This window comes from Rousettus aegyptiacus, unplaced genomic scaffold (assembly GCF_014176215.1).
Source record: "Rousettus aegyptiacus isolate mRouAeg1 unplaced genomic scaffold, mRouAeg1.p scaffold_m13_p_5, whole genome shotgun sequence".
NCBI lineage: Eukaryota > Metazoa > Chordata > Mammalia > Chiroptera > Pteropodidae > Rousettus > Rousettus aegyptiacus.
The window spans coordinates 88,323,297-88,341,147 of NW_023416308.1; the positions used below are offsets into that span (position 1 = coordinate 88,323,297).

General features: G+C 43.8%; 1 protein-coding gene across 7 annotated transcripts in view; it reads right to left on the reverse strand.

The window, feature by feature from the left end:
* The window catches only part of PLEKHA7 (pleckstrin homology domain containing A7), a 205,467-nt gene that overhangs the window by 91,233 nt on the left and 96,383 nt on the right, over positions 1–17,851 (reverse strand). The window contains exon 1 of one of the 7 annotated variants that reach the window (XM_036221763.1): positions 5,423–6,811. The exons of the other annotated variants lie outside the window; for them this stretch is intronic. The gene's annotated coding sequence lies outside the window, so the exon portion shown is untranslated. Of the gene's footprint in view, positions 1–5,422; positions 6,812–17,851 lie in introns of those variants that run through there. 7 annotated transcript variants of the gene reach the window in all.

The following is a 17,851-nucleotide window of genomic DNA, read 5'->3' on the forward strand; positions in this document are numbered from 1 at the left end:
TAACGGAGCGACTCATATATTGAGAAAAGAGATGAACCAGACGAATGACTCTGTAATACAGGGCTCTTAAAATTTAATCATTTCTGATCAAACTCGCCCAGCTCACTAATGGCAAAGCTTTCGGTTCAGCTCTTTTTGAACAAAAGAAGAAGAGTTAGGTCCTTGGGCTATTTTATTTCATTCAACCTTCCCAAATACCCAGTACAGCAGGCTGTGTTTCATCACACCAGGACACAGGTGAGGAAAGGGAGGCCCAGAAAGAGTAGATGACTTGCTCACGATGACAGTCAACTCGTGTGTTCCTGTACACCATTCTTCCAGTCTCTTTCTCCTACTCCAGGCTCACCTTGCCAAATGAAAGCTGCCCATTAAATGCTGGATCCCCACACCTATTTGGAGATTCCAAATCCTCTGACTTTACCTGCTGTCCCTTGAACCTTTAGCCCCAAAAGCCTCCAACCTGCTTCACTTCCTGATTTCCTAAAACCCATGAATCTCATATACTATAACCCTGTCTCAAGACACATTTAGCAGGCACAGACAAATCCCCCGAAATACCTGTTCTTAAACCTGAATTGCCACCTTGCTCCTTGGTAGTGATGGAGATGGCCCGGCTGGGAGCCAGGTGGCTGGTTTCAGGGGAGCATAGAAACTCTCCTCCATACAAGGGCTTCTGTTTCTCTTCAGGCTACTGAGAAAGTGACTTGGCAAATGAGGTAAAACACAACCCAGTCTTTATTCTCTGATTCTGTTCTTCTCTAAGAGCAGCCCCTCCACATTGAACGGCAGCCAATTTCGCCTGGGAGAGGACAAGGAAGCACAGAAAGTGACAGGGAAGGATGATCCCCACGAAGGCGGGTCACGGGTAACCATCCACGTAAATAAGCAGGTCTTCACAGGCCCTGAGTTGGGAAGGACTTGGGTTAGGCCCTAAGGAAGTCCAAGAGTAAACACAAGAGATTTGATAAGAGAACAGAGAGAGGGCAGGGGAGCAGTGCAGATCAACCTGAGCTCAGTGTAAGGAAGAGCCCACCTACAACCACAGACGGGCTAGTCAAAATGTAAATGAGTCCTGTAGTTTATTGCAACATTTTTGCAAGATTAATTTTCTATGCATATAGACCTTGACTGTAATGTCAGCAGTGGCTCTGGCTGGTTAAACATAAAGGTACCAGTTACTTAGCACACCGATTTTTTGGCATGGCAGAAGTCCTAGAGTGATGTGAGTGGTGCTAAAAAGTAGAGGTCAGAGCACCCTGATAAATCTAGTTTTCTGACAGTGGTGGTATTGGTATGTTGAGAGCGTGCCAAAGCTGCTCCGTCAGCATTAGCTCTTATCTGGCCCATGCTATAAAGAGAAGAAATGGCTTAAAATGTAAGAAAAGTATCCAGCCTCAAAGCCTAAGGAGAAACTCTACTGAGGCTCTTCTCATTGGTATGCTTGGCAGCATTTGCTACTCTGGACCTTCCATCTAATCAATGCTGCTCCCAGAATATTGTAAGAGTCGCCCTGCAGGCCTGAAGCCACTTTCAGCACTGCCTCCAGGCTTATTAAGGCACTTACTATCTTTGTTCCAAATCCCCCTGTCTCAAGAAAACCAAGGATTCTGGGTAACCTAACAGGTTCTTGTTAGGTTCCAAAACTGGTAACTGAAACTCCAAGAACACAAGAAGTTGCCTACCTGTCTTCAGTTCGCATTTGGGCTGCAGAGCAAGAGACAGCAACCAAGAGTTGAAAGAGCCTTCCACATCTCCTCAACATTTCGTAAGCCCCTTTTGTTTTACTTAACACTTTTACAAAATTGCTCGCTTAGTGCTAAGTGTCAACACTGGTTCATGTGGAGTTTCCTAGGGGGCTGGGAATCTTACCAAAGTGGTCTTTGGAGCTTGCACTATTTTGAAAATGTCACAAATTTTCAACTGCTCACTGCACAAAGGCATTACTCTGACAGGCCCTTTTTCCAGGGGCATGGGAATCAGGCCTCGATGAGCCAACACATGGTCCCCATACTCTCTCCAAGTGGAAACGCATTAACTAGCCTCCTTTGATATAGACCTGAACAACAAGTCAGCCTAGAGCCCTAGGGTCAGAAGATGTGGGTTCAAACCAGGGCAAGCCACCTCACTTCGCAGCCTCAGTTCTTCCATTTGCAAATAGTTAATAATTATAATATCCTTCCAAAAAGTTATGAGAATAAAATGAGGGAACATACATTGAAGAGCATCGTAAAATGCCTGGCCTAAAGAAGGTACTCAATTAATGCCTGCTGAACTTGACTGTGCTTTGACTATGGCAATGACTACCGGCATCTAAATTTTAAGAGGGCAAAGACAGAATATGCCTCACTCCCAAACTTGATATTCATTCTCCAGGCTTCCATCTCCATGAACAGCATTGCTTAGAGTAAAATCCAAGCTCCTTACTTTGGCTTAGAAGATCCTAGATGACTTGACTCCTGCCTAGATTTTCCTCTCCTTGTAGCACTCTCCTCTCTACACACCTACCTCAATCATACTGGCCTACTTTCTGCTCCTTGAGCATCAAGCTCTTTCCTACTTAACAGCCTTTGGACTAGCTGTCCTTTCAGCCTGGATGCTCTTTACCCCATACTCTCATAACTGGTTTGTCATTCAGACCTCAGCGAAATCATCATCATCTTGGAGCCCTTCCCAACCACCCACTGAAGTAGGCTCTTCATATGTAGTCACTTCATATCATGTCACCCTATTTTAATTATTACTATTATTTTCCTTACTTATGTGTTTGATTATTATCAGTCTCCCTAACCTGTATTCCAGGAAACCAAAGACCGTGCCTGTCTTTTCACTGCTATTATCAGCCTATAATGGTGTGGCACTGTTATATCTACTGAATTAATGAAAAATGACTAATGGGAGTCTTAAAGTGAGGCCATGCCTCCAAATGGGCTTGCTAACCCTACAGAAGTCTAGACTCAGGTAACAAAGAGACAGGAACCTAAAGGGTCATAAACCATCAAAAGGCAGGGGCATTCTGCTTTTACTGCCAGAGGAAGGAAAAATGAGACATCAACATGCCAAGGATGCTTCACCCTTGACTCTCTAACAACTATGGTACAATATAATTTGGAGAAATTGGCCCTTTCCTGCAACATCTCCCCACCCCTGCAAGGGACAGTTAATATACTCAACAAAGAGAATCAACGACTGGAAAGCAAACACTGGAGAGGAAATCACTGAGTGATTAAAAATACATAGGTGGATAATACAAAAATCACCTGCATCTCCCTTTTGTGAACTGGGAGAGTATTTGGTATGAAACCTACAATTTGGTGACAGATTATATGCTCTCTCGTATTGCCCTCTACTTATTTCATGTGTTTGTTCTCCTCCCCCTGCCCTTACCCCCAATAAGATCCTAAGAGCCTGGGGGAATGGGAGCAAACATTCACTTATTTCACGTATCTCCTGTAGCAGAGAACAGTAATATCCACGGAGTAGGCACTTTAACTCCTCTATCTTAACAGCCTGAGCACAAACATCACCTTCAGAGAGAGGCTGTACAAAGCCCATCTCATTTTTTGATGTCAGCAGCCCAATGTATCACCGGTCCCAGAGAGAATGAGTGAGGCAGAGGCCCACAGGCTCTGATGAAGGATCCTACATCCAGGCTGGAAGACTCCACCAGCCCTGGGGAGCATGATGCAGACCAAGGAAGAGCCTTCCCCACTCCCACCATATCTGACTCAATCACATACCCAACTAGACAGACACTGAAATCCAGTCAGATCCCAAACTCACTACCTAGAGTGGCAGTCAGCAACTTCTCTTCTTGCCCAAAGGTGCCGAGCCTGGCACAGACAGAGCTGGGCAGAAGTCACAAAATCAACTGCGTGAACTTAAAGCTCTCACAACTTGCAAAGAGGGAAGTCTGTCCTTTCCAAACTCTGAGTTTACCAGACTGAAGTCTTCCAGTATGATTTGAAAAGCTCTATATTTCATTAGATACTCCAGATGTTTCGGGTCTACTCAGTGGCCAACACATTTCATATATTACCTCTTTTGAGCCAGTAACCCACGCTGCAAACCCATCTGCTTCTCACATTCCCACATGGGGCCCCAATACATAGGATTGCTGCTTGGTTAATAAGATGTTTTAATTTTGGCTTCATAAGACCTCAATAATTACGAAAATATTAAAGCCAAACTCGTGATAGAATGAGGAAAGCCAACCCAGATAGCCTCCCCTTCCCTAATTCTTTTTAAAGGAAGTTGGCGGGAAAGCAATGTAGTCAAAACCCGGTACCAGCGTTGTTACTACCAAACCAATTCCAGCCCCTGAGCAATTAGCCTCTCTGGGTCTTGGTTTCTTCATCTAAGGAGGGAGTTATACTCTCCATCTGGAGAGGCCACACATGAGGCCTGCAGAGCATGAAGCCCAGACTTGTACAGACTTGATTTCAAATCCCAGCTTTGCCACCAACTGGAGGTGCATGACCTTGAATAAATCAATGACCTCTCTGAAAGTTAGTTTCTTTATCTACAAAAAGAGAAGACCATTCCGACCCGACAAGATTGTTATGAAGAGTGCTGATAAAGTGTCTGGCCTATAGCAGGCACTCAACCTTCAGTGCCTGTTAGATTTTTCTTTTGCTAGCTCTAAAACTCCACTCTAATCAGGTTGTTTTGCCTTTTTCCATGTTGCAAACTCCAGTATTATTAGCCTGCCATAGAACAGTGGCTCAAGAACACATTTTCTTCCTTCTGAGTTAAGGCACAACACCAGCCTCTTATTTAAACTTCTATTTAAAGAACTCGCCTGCCAGGCTAAGTGGTTTAAGATCAACAGGCGCCTTCCTTCAGCCACACTTCTGTCCCTCACTGGCTTGAGCCCCAGAAAAAAAAGCCTCCCCAGCAGGCTGCACTGAGCTAGGGGTACACACTCTAGAGGACTTTTAAAACTGCCTAGGAAATATTTTTGACCTCAGAGAACACCTAGTTCTATACTTCTGTTTAATACTCTTCAAAAGTCAGTATCCTTATGTATAAAATGAGAAGGCTGGAGCTGGGGATGTTTTATGGACCTTCCAGCTATAACATCTTAAGACACTGAGGTTCATCTCAGACTACTGCCAGAGCCACAGACTGAAATGTAACAGCACTACATGTAATTGAAAACACAAAGGAAAGAGGCAGAACAGTTGTCCTCCCCAACCTCACTCCCAACAGAATATCCTTTGTAATGAGCTCAGGGAGGTGCAGTTAATGATACTTTCGTCCTGTTTATTCCCAATTAAATCAGATTGTTTTGTTTTTGTTTTAACTGTAGGCGCTCCCAATCAAGCCATCAAAAACTCCCTCTCTCTCAATCATTACCTGACTTTGATAAATCAGAATACATGGCAGAAAACGTGACTTTCTACGAAACCTGTACAAGACAAACCTGCTCTCCTGTTCTCGCTGGAAAAGGCGGCAGATGCACTCACTCTCTCCTTGAGCTCCATGTTGGCCTTATGAAAACCCCAGTTCAGGAAGGTAAGGCTTTGGAGAGTCTCCCAGTCACCTGCTTGCTCTCAATTTCGTTTCTCTGAGCAGCTGCCTTCCAAGGGGTTACAAATCCAGCAGCCACTTGCTCCTACTCATTCATTCTCTTTCCTCCCCACCCCCTGACGCAAAATCTGGCAAAGATACAGGAACATAGTGCCAGCTCTGAGTCACCGCCCCACTGTGGCCGAGCAGAGCACCGGCAGGGGGAAAACAGTGAAGAAGGTGCTTGGTGTTTCCACGTCCCAAATCTTCCCTGCTTGAGACTGTGGGGTTGGCTGTCCCTCCGGAAACAGGACATAAGAAATATCCCCATCTATGAGCTCTGGAGTCAGAATGATTTGCTCAGTTTTTCTCTACCACGCTGTGGCTGAAATCAGCCCCGAAACAGAGCCTTTAATGGCAAAATGATGGCTCATTTATCACTATAGATACTCTCCACTTTTCAAAAGTTCCAGTTATGCCACTCGCCCTTAAGAAAGACCTACATTAGCACCTGTTTTCAATAACTGAAAGAAATCTGAAGAGGATTTTTGCTTTTAAGAAAAGATGTAAAGCAAAAATAGTGTTCAGCATTTGTTTTGCAGCAAGCCTTTGTAGAGGAAGGGTGCACCCCGAGCGGCGAGTGTCACTGCCAAGCTCCTCCCCAGGGACCTACACTTGGCATCAGGCCACCATAACTCTGAACGTGTCTGTGAGCATCTATGCCGATCTCGACTTATTTTGTGGATTCCTGCTTTTACTATATGTTAATGTTATCTTATTGCTGTTATTTGGTATGATTTGGTAGATTATTTTTGGGGATCTGGGAATGCTCAGAAATTTTTCCACATGAATTAATGGTAACTGCTTCTTCACTTCATGCCTGAAATTTCATCTCATAAAAGGTCTTATAGGAACGGTTCTACTTTTGGATAGCAAGGGAAACCTGTATTTCATATGTTCAGGGCTGGTTCAGGGGTTGCGCAGTTACAAGCCACTATATCCACTCGCCCTGGTAACAATCTATGATTCTTTCATCACTGCTTGTGACAAGTAAGGTCTCCTGAGCATTGATTTAACCATGTGGTTCTCACTCCCAGAACAAGCCTGGAAAGGAGAAAAGGAAAGGGGTCAAAAAGGGAAAGTAAGGCATCAAAGTGCCTTTCCTGCCTGTGGCTTTACTGCTGCAGCCTCAGATCAATATTGTGGCTCATCATTACAACCTAAGCCTAGATGCAGTTACAATGCAGGCGACCACTTGAAATATAAGCTCCATAGGAAAAGTACTTCTGTTTTTACAGCTATGTTCCAGTGCCTACATAGTGCCTGGCACATAGCAAGTGCTCAATAAATATATTTTTTTTATGTTAAAAAAAAATACAGGGGATTTTATTTTGATTGAGTCAACTTAAGATGTCAGTTTTACAAAAACCTGTATCTATTACTACCATTTTTTCCCTTTAAGAAATCTCCACATCCTTCATAACTCTTACTACTGCCTGTGAGTGACCTACAAATCTTTAAATGCAGAGATGATTTACTATGAAACTAATAAAGCTCAAGCTCCAGGGTCCCTCACTTTCACAGGCCCCTTACAAGGCCCCAGGAAGGACACTAGCAATGTGTTTACATGCTTTCCACAATTTTATGTATTTTCAAAGGCCCCAAAAATGTATAAACATCGAGGCCCACAAAATATAGAACTACCACAGTAGAATGAAAGAATAAATGCCTCACAAACCATCCTGACGTGTCATCCTAACAAGGGCATTTTGTTTGACAAAATGTATTTTAACCACAAATGAGATACACCCTACCTACAGACACATCCCACTCAGTCACAAGTCAATTTCTGTAAAGATTGGAATAGGTTTGAGAGCACAAATTCTATTCATTCAACGTTTCTTCAGCCCTGCTATGGGTTTAACACTGAGTGCTTTAGGGTAAAACAATGATTAGAACATAATTATCTCCAATGAATAGGAGCCTATAATCTAATCAAACAGACTGACATAGTCATATACAGATACAAATAAATATATATTTTATATATTAAGCATAAATACAAATATATATAACTATAGATCAGAGCGGGTGCCATAATAGAAAAGTAAAGCATGACACACCTATTGGCTAAGTATTAATCTGTTAGGTACAACAACCCTGGAAGGTAGATTCTATAATCCCAATTTTGCTAAAGAGGATATTGAGGCCCAAAGGGGTCAAGTGCCATCCCAAGGCCACATAACCAGTAAATGGAAAGGTCAGATTTTACACCCAGGTCTGCCTGACTCCAAAGTGTGGGTTTGCTCTTAATGGCTATTCTAATGGCCAGTCTAGGGAGATATGCTGGCTTGAGAGGTACAGGAACCACGCCAAGCACCAGAAAGCTTCCAAAGCCCACACTCCCAGGAGTTGAGGAACAGGAAGCGCCATGAGCTTATTCATCAGATGTATAGGTATAACCCTTGTTCACCAAGCAACACCCTAGCAAGAATCGGTGACAGCTACCTGGGAGTCAGAAGAGGCCACGTGGGAGGCTCCCACCCTGTAGCTCTGCCTCCAAACTTCCTTGTCCCTGTTGCCAATTGATCATGCTGGAGCACAGCTCTCATTCCACTGTCTCCTGTTACACACCCTATGTGGCTCCTAAAGCCTCCTTATCTCTCATGACTTCCTGCCACATTTAACCACTCACCAGTCCCCGAGTCACCTTGTCTTTCCTATCTCTGGCCTTGGGCCCCTGCTGTCCTTTTCCCTAATGAAGTCTGCCCAACCTTCAAGGCCCCTTCTCTTCCCAGTGGTCCTTCCTGATCACTGCAGGCCACTCTGGTTTTTACTTCCTCATACTCTCAGCACTCTTCATACGGCAATATTTCCCAACAATTCTCTTTTCATTTTACCTTCCAAAAATGAAGTATTATGTATTACAGAGGGACATAAACTTAAAAAAGCAGAAGTTCCTTTCCTTGCCTCCAATTCGGTGTCAATCTTAGAGACAACACCCTTACTGGTTTCTTGTGTATCCGTTTTATAACTTTATAAAATTTTTATGCATTTAAAATTTTATATAAATATATTTTTAGAAAAAAATTCACAAATAGAATAAAACTATACATATTATCCTATAACTTTTTACTTTGCATATCTTGAATCTTCGATTCTTCCACATCTGTATGCAAGGGTGAATCTAAGCAGTCCCTTCCACACATGGCTCCCCTAGGGCTCCCACGCCGGGCCAGCCCATTGAGAGAGAGAACCTGGGAGCCCATCCCATGTGTGCTAATCTGCTCCAACATGTATCAGAGGTTTCAAACTGATGACATGCAAAAAACCAATTTGTCCCCAAAATTAGTTTTATTTGAGCCACATAGATTTTTTAAATTGAGCCAAAGTTTAAAACTAAGAAAATTTCATATAAAAATGAAAAAATAAAAAATTGGAAAAACAAAAACTATGGCAACTCTGGGCCCCCAGGCCCCTCCAGTTCACTGCCTACTGATTCCTGATGGCGAGAGTATAGTATTTATCACCACATTTATATTTCTAATTTTCTTACAGGAGAGAAATTTCTTTGTACCCATGTCACAACCAGAATTGGGAAAACAAAAGATAAACAGAGTGGGCCGAGTATTCCAAAAACAAATTGGAGTGCATAAACAGTCTGATATTTCTGTTGTTGTTATCTGCTAAGCCTCTACAGACATCTGAGTTTACAATCCCTAGCTTGTACAAACACCACTGATTCCAGAGATCTTCCATTTAGAAAGGAAACCTATTTTAAAGAATAAAGATTTCTTGCATAAGGGTAAGAACTAAAAGAAGATGGCAAAAATAAGCCAGAAATTTTTCTTCTCACAAAAAAATCTTAGAACAATCTTCTCAGCAGTGACAACAAATGGACTTGTCCTCATCCTCCCGTGACTGGTCACCTGAAGACATAAGCTCCCGGACAGACAGCAGACTTTCTTCCACAAAGTAAAAAAACCAGAAAGTCACCACCAGTAGTGCTGTCCCTAAGGAATCCAAAGGTAGAGAGGTACCAGTGGCTGCAGCCCCTGATGGATACCCCAGGGCCACTGCAATTAAAAAGCATCTGACCAGGTACTGCCTGGGGCAAGATCACAGATTCCCCTCCACCAACCCCCAAAATACACAGTCCATTGTGGTGTTTGGAGCATGAGCCTTGGAGTCCAACTCTACACAGCTGCACACATCACGGATAAGGAAATTGCTCCAGAAAGCAACTTTGAAACATTGCCACCATTCTTTAAAAAAAAAAAATGGTTTCACTGCTAAAAAAAGTAATTAGAAAAAAAAAATGGCTTCTACTAGGTCTTCAGGGGGAAACTTAAAAAGTCCACAATTAGAATGATGCTGCATTGCTTGCTCCCAATAATGACGTGACATAAGTATATTCGCTCATTCATGTAATAAATTCTTGAGAGCCAACTAGATGTCAATCCTTTAATCCTGTGATGTGTAGTAATTAAGAGGAGGAAGGGGATGTGTAATGACTCTGTCTCTATTCTGTCAAAGTTGAACAAAAAGGATAGTTTTTCAGATTTTCAGATTCGGGAATGATAACCTGTCTTCTTAGTCAAGAGCTGTAAATTCTCAGTTTATTAAGCCACCTTGAGATCTTTTATCAACTGGAGACCTTTTATCGCAGAGGGTAATCCTTGCTTTCCAGAAATCAGTGTTAAGGGTTTTAGAGCTGAAAAAGACACAGAGCCACCTCATCCAATCTTTTTTGTTTGAGGAAACTGAGGTCTAGAAAGGTCAGAGAATTGATCAAAGTTATTATTAACTATAAACTAACATTAGATTCCTGAAAACAAGAATTATGAAAAATATCATATTGTTTTTAAAGTTAATTTCATGCCTTAAACAAAATTCATTTCCAGTGACTAATTTCCACTAACGAACATAAAAAATATATTTTAGAGCTGGGAATCCTTGTGTCCAGTGAAAAGGTCTTGCACAAAAATCCAGTTCACTTGGTCTGGATTTAAGTGACATATAAAACACACACAGGAGAGAAGTCCATCTGAAGACAGAGGCAAAGACTGGAGCAATACATCTATGAGATAAAGAATGCCAAGAGTTGCCAGAAACTATCAGAAGCAAAGAGAAAGGCATGGAATGGATTCTCCCCCAGAACCTTCAAAAGGAACCAATCCTGACATCGCTTTGATTTAGGACCTCTGGCTTCCAGAACTATAAACGGATAAATTTCTGCTGTTTTAAGCCACCAGGTTTGTGGTAACGTGTTATGGCAGCCCTAGGAAATAACACAGAATCTGTACTGGTTTAGTGGCTTTGATTTGCTGCAAACTCAATTACTGTCAATGGTCTGGAAAAGCTGTCACAAAGCCACTAGGAACTTGGGACTCACTTAATAGTAGTATAGAGTCCAAAGCAAGAGAGGTAAAAAAAAACGAAACATAAAAAAAAAAAAACATTCTATTTTGTACTGACCAGACCCCACCCAAATAGTGTGCTCACTTCTGGTAACCACAGTTACAGGCCAGAGTGGAAAAGCTGGAGCACATCCAGGAGAGACAAATCAGAACTGCAAAGGGAACCAATGGGTCAAAGCCACTTCACTGAAGGAACTGGAGTTTTATGACCTCGGAAGACTCAGGATATATAACTGCTGTCACCATTTCTGAAGGGCTATCATGAGGAAGAGTAATTTGATGTGTTCCCTGAGTTGAGGACCGAGATGGTAGAACTAGCTGAGATCAGTGGGTCGTCACTGGGAGACATATTTTTCAAAGAATTGAGTGTTAACAATGTCACGGAGTGGCCTCTGAACATCACACTGGCTGGCTACCTTCTGTTGGTGGAAGTTTTCACACTCAGGCCAAAAAAACCATTTCGCAAAATGTTGCTAAAGAATACAAATCCCAGGCCCGAAATCTGCTAAGATGACCTTATGTTCCTCTCCAGCTCTGTGAATCTATTAATCCATGAAGCACAGCATTTAGCAGTTATGAGTAGAGAGATTTCTGAAATACATGGGTAGGATGAAGAGATCCTGAACATTAGGTGATATTGGTGGGAAAACAAAGAAACAGGGGCCTGTACAGAGCTATGACTGAGAACCCACGTCCAGCTCCCAGGAACCTAGCAGCAAGAGCAGGTGGTCACAGCCCTGTCGTGGAGGTTGGGTTAGGTTCCTTAATAAGCCCCCTTCGCACAGGAAGCTTACACTGAGATTGACAATACCTATGTCTAGCCTTTCTTTTAGATATACAGCTTTAACAGTCCAGTACAGCCAATACCCATTAACAAACCAATGGCACTATATTAAAAGTAACACTCACCATTTTCTAAATACCTGCGAGTGTAACTGCTTGAGATACTTGCATGTATTACCTCTAATGGTCACTTCAGCAATGCAAAAGTATTACCAATTTTAGGGCATTGTGGGTGAGAGGGATTAAGTCATTTGCCCAAGGCCATACATTTCAAAAGGATTTAGGATTCCTCTTGGAATCCAAGTCCAGGGGCTAAAACCTTTTCCTGTATCACGTCTCCTTGGAACCCTTCTTGGAGCATTTAATTTGTTCAAGGTGAGTAACACCACCATGCAAGTGGGCAGTATACACAGATGGCTTTCTGTCTCCGAGCCTCAGTCCTCTCTCTGCAAAGGGGGAAATAGTTGGAGATAACGTGCACAGGGAGCCCTTCCAGCTCTGACACTGGGTGCTGCTGTACTAGATTCATTTTCTCCATGTTGCCTCCACACTGATAGGGCTGAGAAAGAGGTGACAGGGCTAGCGGTAACTCTCTAGTACTCTCGGCACAAGGGGGACGCAGTAACTTTTCCCATGCTGCCTAGAGGTCAGAGCAGTAATGAAAGAAGGAAACCAAGAACAGGCACAAAGTCTGCTGCTGAATGAGCTCGCTCACAGGTGTGCGGTGTAGAATGACCCACATAAATCTTGACATTTAGCACTTCACTCCATAAACCGAGGCTGCGCTCTAAAAGTATCAGCACACAGATCTGAGGGCTAGCTGTGCCGGAGCCCAGGGGACATCCATGAGGAATTAAAGCACAGGGTCTTTGTTTGGAAAAGATAAAGCTGTCAGTGGGGTGTGAGAGGTAAAGTAGTCCAGCCACATTCCAGTGAGTGGGAGGAGCCTCCTGCAGCTGCTCCCCACTGCCTGAATGCTGTCCTCCTTTGGTTAGGTTTGGGGCGCCCTTCCATCCTGCATGGCTGCTTTCTCACACACTGGCTCCGCTGCGTATTTCCCGGCTGCCCTTCTAAGGGGCTTATTAACAGAGCCAAACAAACAGGGACTGACCCAGCGTCCCTCCACCATCTGGGGAAGGGGAACCATCCTACCCTCTGTGCTGGGGTGAGAGAGGACACTGGGTCAGGGCGGGGCTCTCTCTGCCTATCTCATTTCTACAAAAGGACAAAATGGGATGATTTTGGAAAACCACCCCCAACTCCATTTCCTTCTCAATTTCCTACTGAGGCCTATTCAGGAAGGGAGCCCCTGGCTGAGGAGCAAGACAGGAAGAAGGCGCCTGACCCACAGGACTCAGAGTGCCCGGACTTTCCAGTGAGCAAACCACTGAGCCCAGATGGAATATCCTGATGGACTTTTCTGATTTTATTCCAGTATATCTTTTTTTCTTTTTGGTTTGGTGAGGGGCAAAGCAGGACAGGAGAAGGGACAGGGTAGGGGAGAGGCATCAAAGTCAGTGGAAGCGTGTGGGTTTGGAGCCAGGACCGGGTTGTTCCAGTTACATCTCCACACTGTCCATGTGGGATTCGTGAAAGACGTCTAAATGGTGCTTGGCATCAAGGTGAACAATAAGGGTAGCTATTTTATCGCAATCTCCTCTCCCTAGAGAATGCTTACTAGCTCTCCGCATCCCTAGAGGGCCCACCATGCCAGTGTGCCAGACTTCTGTAGGTAGCAAAAAATGTGTGCGGGTAGAAGGGTCAGTGGATACAGAGCAACTTCAGTGAGCATATCATATTTCAGGCACCCTTCAGGCATTATCCCATGCCTTATTGTAATCATAGGGGTTAGGTACTATTATCTCGGTTTTATAGGTAGGTGAGGAAGCTAAGAATAAGAAAAATTAAGGGGTTTGTGCAGAGCCAAGATTCACACCAAGGTCCTTTGACTCCATAGGTGGAGTCAAAGGTTGAACTATTCTCCATGAAGATAACATGGCAAAACTAGCTTTTCCAAGGCAAGAAGAAAATGTTGGTACAGGGTAAGGGCTTCATGGAAGAAACCATTCTTACTAGAGTTTCCATGTTCTGAAAATATATCACCAGCCTTCCATTCCTGTCTGGAAACCCCAGCTCCCTGGTGTGGATACTGGCTGGAAGCCTGAAGGTTAGGGTCTAGAATTTGCTGGTGATCTTTAACCTGAAATGACTCCCACAGCTGAAGCTGATGTAAAGGAAAAGAGAGGGCAAAACCTCCTTGACTGCTTACCATCTACCTCTCCAGGCACCCCCTGCTTTGGAGACAGCCACACGTCACTGACTCTGAATCACACATTTAAAATGTGCTTTTGCAGATCCAGACTCAATTCCCCAAAGTCAAACTGTGCCGGTGGGGAGGGGTGCAGACAGCAGAGAGAGCTCAGTGAATGACTTTCTCTGTTAGTGATGGTATCTGATGCATGTTAAACGCCTCCCTGCAATTCCTCAAGTGTCTATTAATCAGTGAACCAAGAACACAGAGGGCACCAAGGAAAAATCTGTCATTGCAGGGAAAAAAGCAGATTGTGAACCGCCTCTTTACTAAGACGCAAAGACTTCTGATCCCAAGGTGAGGCAGGGATGGTAACAGCCTGGTCACTGAGACACTTCATCCTATTGACCACAAAGCATGACACTAATGAGCCCTCAACTAAAAAAGGTAAAACCCACTTCTCCCCAGCCTCTTCTGGTCACTGGCTGGGCCAAGGACAGAACTTGCCAAAACTGGTTAAAAGAGAAACTTTGAAAAGTCACTCACTCTTGCAGAGCTTCTGTTTCCTACTCCCTTTAAATGGCCCTAGAATTCTGTCAGTCCTCCCTGGCTCGCAAGATCAAACAAGACACATGGTGGTCCCCCAAGGTTCTGCTGTCCTCTTGCCCCTTCTCATGCTAAACATCCTCAGGGAAGGCTCACTCACTGCTATGGTCACTACTCCTGGAGTTGTATCTCCAGTGCTGTCCACTCTCTTGGGCCCTGGGTCCCCACATCCAACTGCTTACAAGGTGCTTCTACCAGGCACTGTTAAATCAACATATTCCGAAAAGGAACCCTTTTTCCATCCTATCTTTCATCTTTTATTTCCTATCTTAGTGAAATCACAGTTTAGTGATTTTCAAACAGGGGCATTTGGAAAAATGGCAGTGATATATTTGTTGTCACACAGACTAGGGGGACATTTAGTGGGCAGAAGTCCCTGGGTGCTAAACAGTACTGTCCTGCACAATGAAAATCTGTCCCTCCCCAAATGCTAACAGTAACATCATGTAGAAATGCTGACAGTCATGACACCTCTTCCCCTCATTCCCCATCAGTCACTGAAACTAGTGTACTTCCTGCATCACCAATCCATCCCGTCCTCTCTGCCCCCACAGCATCCTCACTCTCACTGGGATGACTGCAGTGGCCTCTAAGGTCATCCTTTCTCTGCACTCACTGGCCCACCTAATCCCAATTAACTTTCAACAATCTTCCACACAAGTACATGCAATATCTCTAAACCTATAAATTGTCACTCCTTGCCTTAAAAATCACCCAATAGCTGCCCTCGCCTTTGGGATAAAGGCAAACACCACTCTTTATCTGTTGCCTGCCTCGTGGTTCACGACTCCCTCTTGGATACCCAGGCTCCAGTCGTGCCTCAGTGTCTTTGCGCACACTGTTCTCCTTCTGCAAAGCTGTCTCCCTATCTCTCTGGTGAACTCTTATCTATCCTTAAGACTCAGTGCAAGGGTCATCTCCTCCTAGAATCCTTCTCTGACATCAGGTGGAGTCAAGTACCTGCTGGTGCACACTGGGATCACATTTACCATTTATTATTACCACAACACTTGCTTGCCCTGCTTGCCCTGCCTCTCTGTAGGCTGATGCTCCAGCACAGAGCCTTATATTCAATATGAGCTTGATAAATAGCCAATGAATTTTAGAATTTAAAGCTGACAAAGCATCATTTCCTGCGATATAATGACCTGGAGAGGTAGTTACTGTCATTATTATCGTTTTATGGAAGAGGAAACCAAGGATCTGACAGGTTACATTCTTGTCCAGATTCTCATAGTTAAGGGCTTGAAGCCACATTGGAACCAGGTTCTCTCATAGCTAATTCTGTGCTTATTGTCACACCACAACTCTACCGGAAAGGTTATAGAACAGATTGCCATTTGGGGGGTGGGGAGGTGTCATAAACCTGCCTTCTTTAGACCTGCAGAGTGAGTTCTGGAAAAATCCACACACATTATGCAGCTGTATAGAACCATTGGGTAGGAAGGGTGTTGTCCTCTTCAGGCCTGGGGTGGGAGGTGACTTCATGTGTAGACAGAGCTCTGAAAAACCCATCCATACTACTCAGTTGCATAAGTATCATCTTTCCTCATACACGCTTCCTACATCCCAATCATACTGTGCAGAAACCCCAACACCAGCCGAAGAGCCTAGTTTTACTATCAGAAACAGTCGTATTCTGCCCGCATACAGCATGATGGCTCCAGTGTGCCGGCTGGGCGCAGGAAGAAATAGCGGAGGACTGGTGGTAAGTGGCAGCATTTAAAGTTGCCATGCATGAAGTGCAAGCCGCTTTAAATGGGCTGCCCACAGAGAAGGTGTGTCAGGCAAGACTTGCGAGTGCCTGGGAGGCGAGCAGGAGAGTCGGGAGAGGGCAGAGGCCTCACAAGCAAGCTGCCCTGTGATGCCACGTGAAAGGCTGCTGGTTCCTAATTACTTTCCAAGAGTTTTCATGAACATCTCACATAATGCCATTTTGCTTCAGGAACACAAAGCAATTAGAAATGGGGTTTCAGACTTTGCGACCCTAACCGTGCCACACTGGAGCGTGTTTCCTTCGCACACACGAATTTGGCTCCAACGCAAATTTCAAAGACGATTAAGGAAATGGGCAGTATGGTTCTGCGAGCTTCTAATGGGGCAAAGAAAATGATAAATGCTCATTTCAGGGCTCTGGATGGCAATCACTACCCACTTCAACAATGTCATCCAGATATCACCATGACAACCACCAAAAGACTTCCTTCCTCTGTGGCAAAAACAATAGAAATTTTAATTAAGGCCATTTTTTTTTCTGACTGATGCAAGAAAAACATCAACAAAATGTTACCCAGAAATACATGACAAGGAACAGTGCCAGAATTCCAAAATACTTCTGCTGCTTTCCAGAGCCCCCTCATCCATTCCCACCTCCCAAAGCCCAGCCTCCTGCTCTCTCAACAACTCAAATTTTATAGACCTAATAAATTTAGACTTGTCTAGATCTTTTATCAAACATAAAACTAAGTAAACATTCCAATTTCATTTTCTGACTATGACTGAGAACAGGATTTTAGTCATTATTTCAGTCATAAAATTCAAAAGGTCTGGCGCATTCTTTATAAAGTACTTCCAATAAACTCTGAGACACCTTAAGATTAAATGAGTTCCTGGCCTTTGAGCAGGAATAGATCTAGATTTGAACATTTGCTTTGTTTCCCTGGGTGACTTTGGGTTACCTAACTTCTCTAAAATTTTGCTTCCTCATCTGGAAGAAATAATGCCTACTTTGAAGCACTGCATGGAGAGGCAGTGATAACTGCAACTTGTCAGCACTTGGCCAATAAATGGCAGCTAGTATTACTACTACTCTCCTTTATTTCCCCTGAAAGAATTAAGACCTTGTCCACTCTTCTAGGAAATGTCTCTGGCATGGGTTGGCTCCCATCCCCTCTCCCAGTCCAAGCTTTCATCTTCTGACTTCAATGTGAAACCAACCAAGATCTCACAGGGTTTTTGTGGATCTTCGCAAACCAATCTTAAAACCTAAGTTTAAGGGCAAAGGGACTAGAATAGCCAAGGGCATTTCATCATTGTAGAAAGTTCTACTGGGCAGTGTAATTCTAGAGTAAATAATTTTTTTTTGTTTCAGCAGGTTTTATTTTGGAGAAATGTGTTCAACAGAGACTAAAATTTAGCACAAAAATGGGTATGCGGAGAGAAAACATTTCAATAAAATTACTGACAGGTGGCCTCTGATTGGAGGTGGAGAAAACTGAGTGACTTTCTCTGCCAACCCGGTGTAGGAATCAGGCCAAGGAAAGGAGAGGTGAAGAAGAAAAGC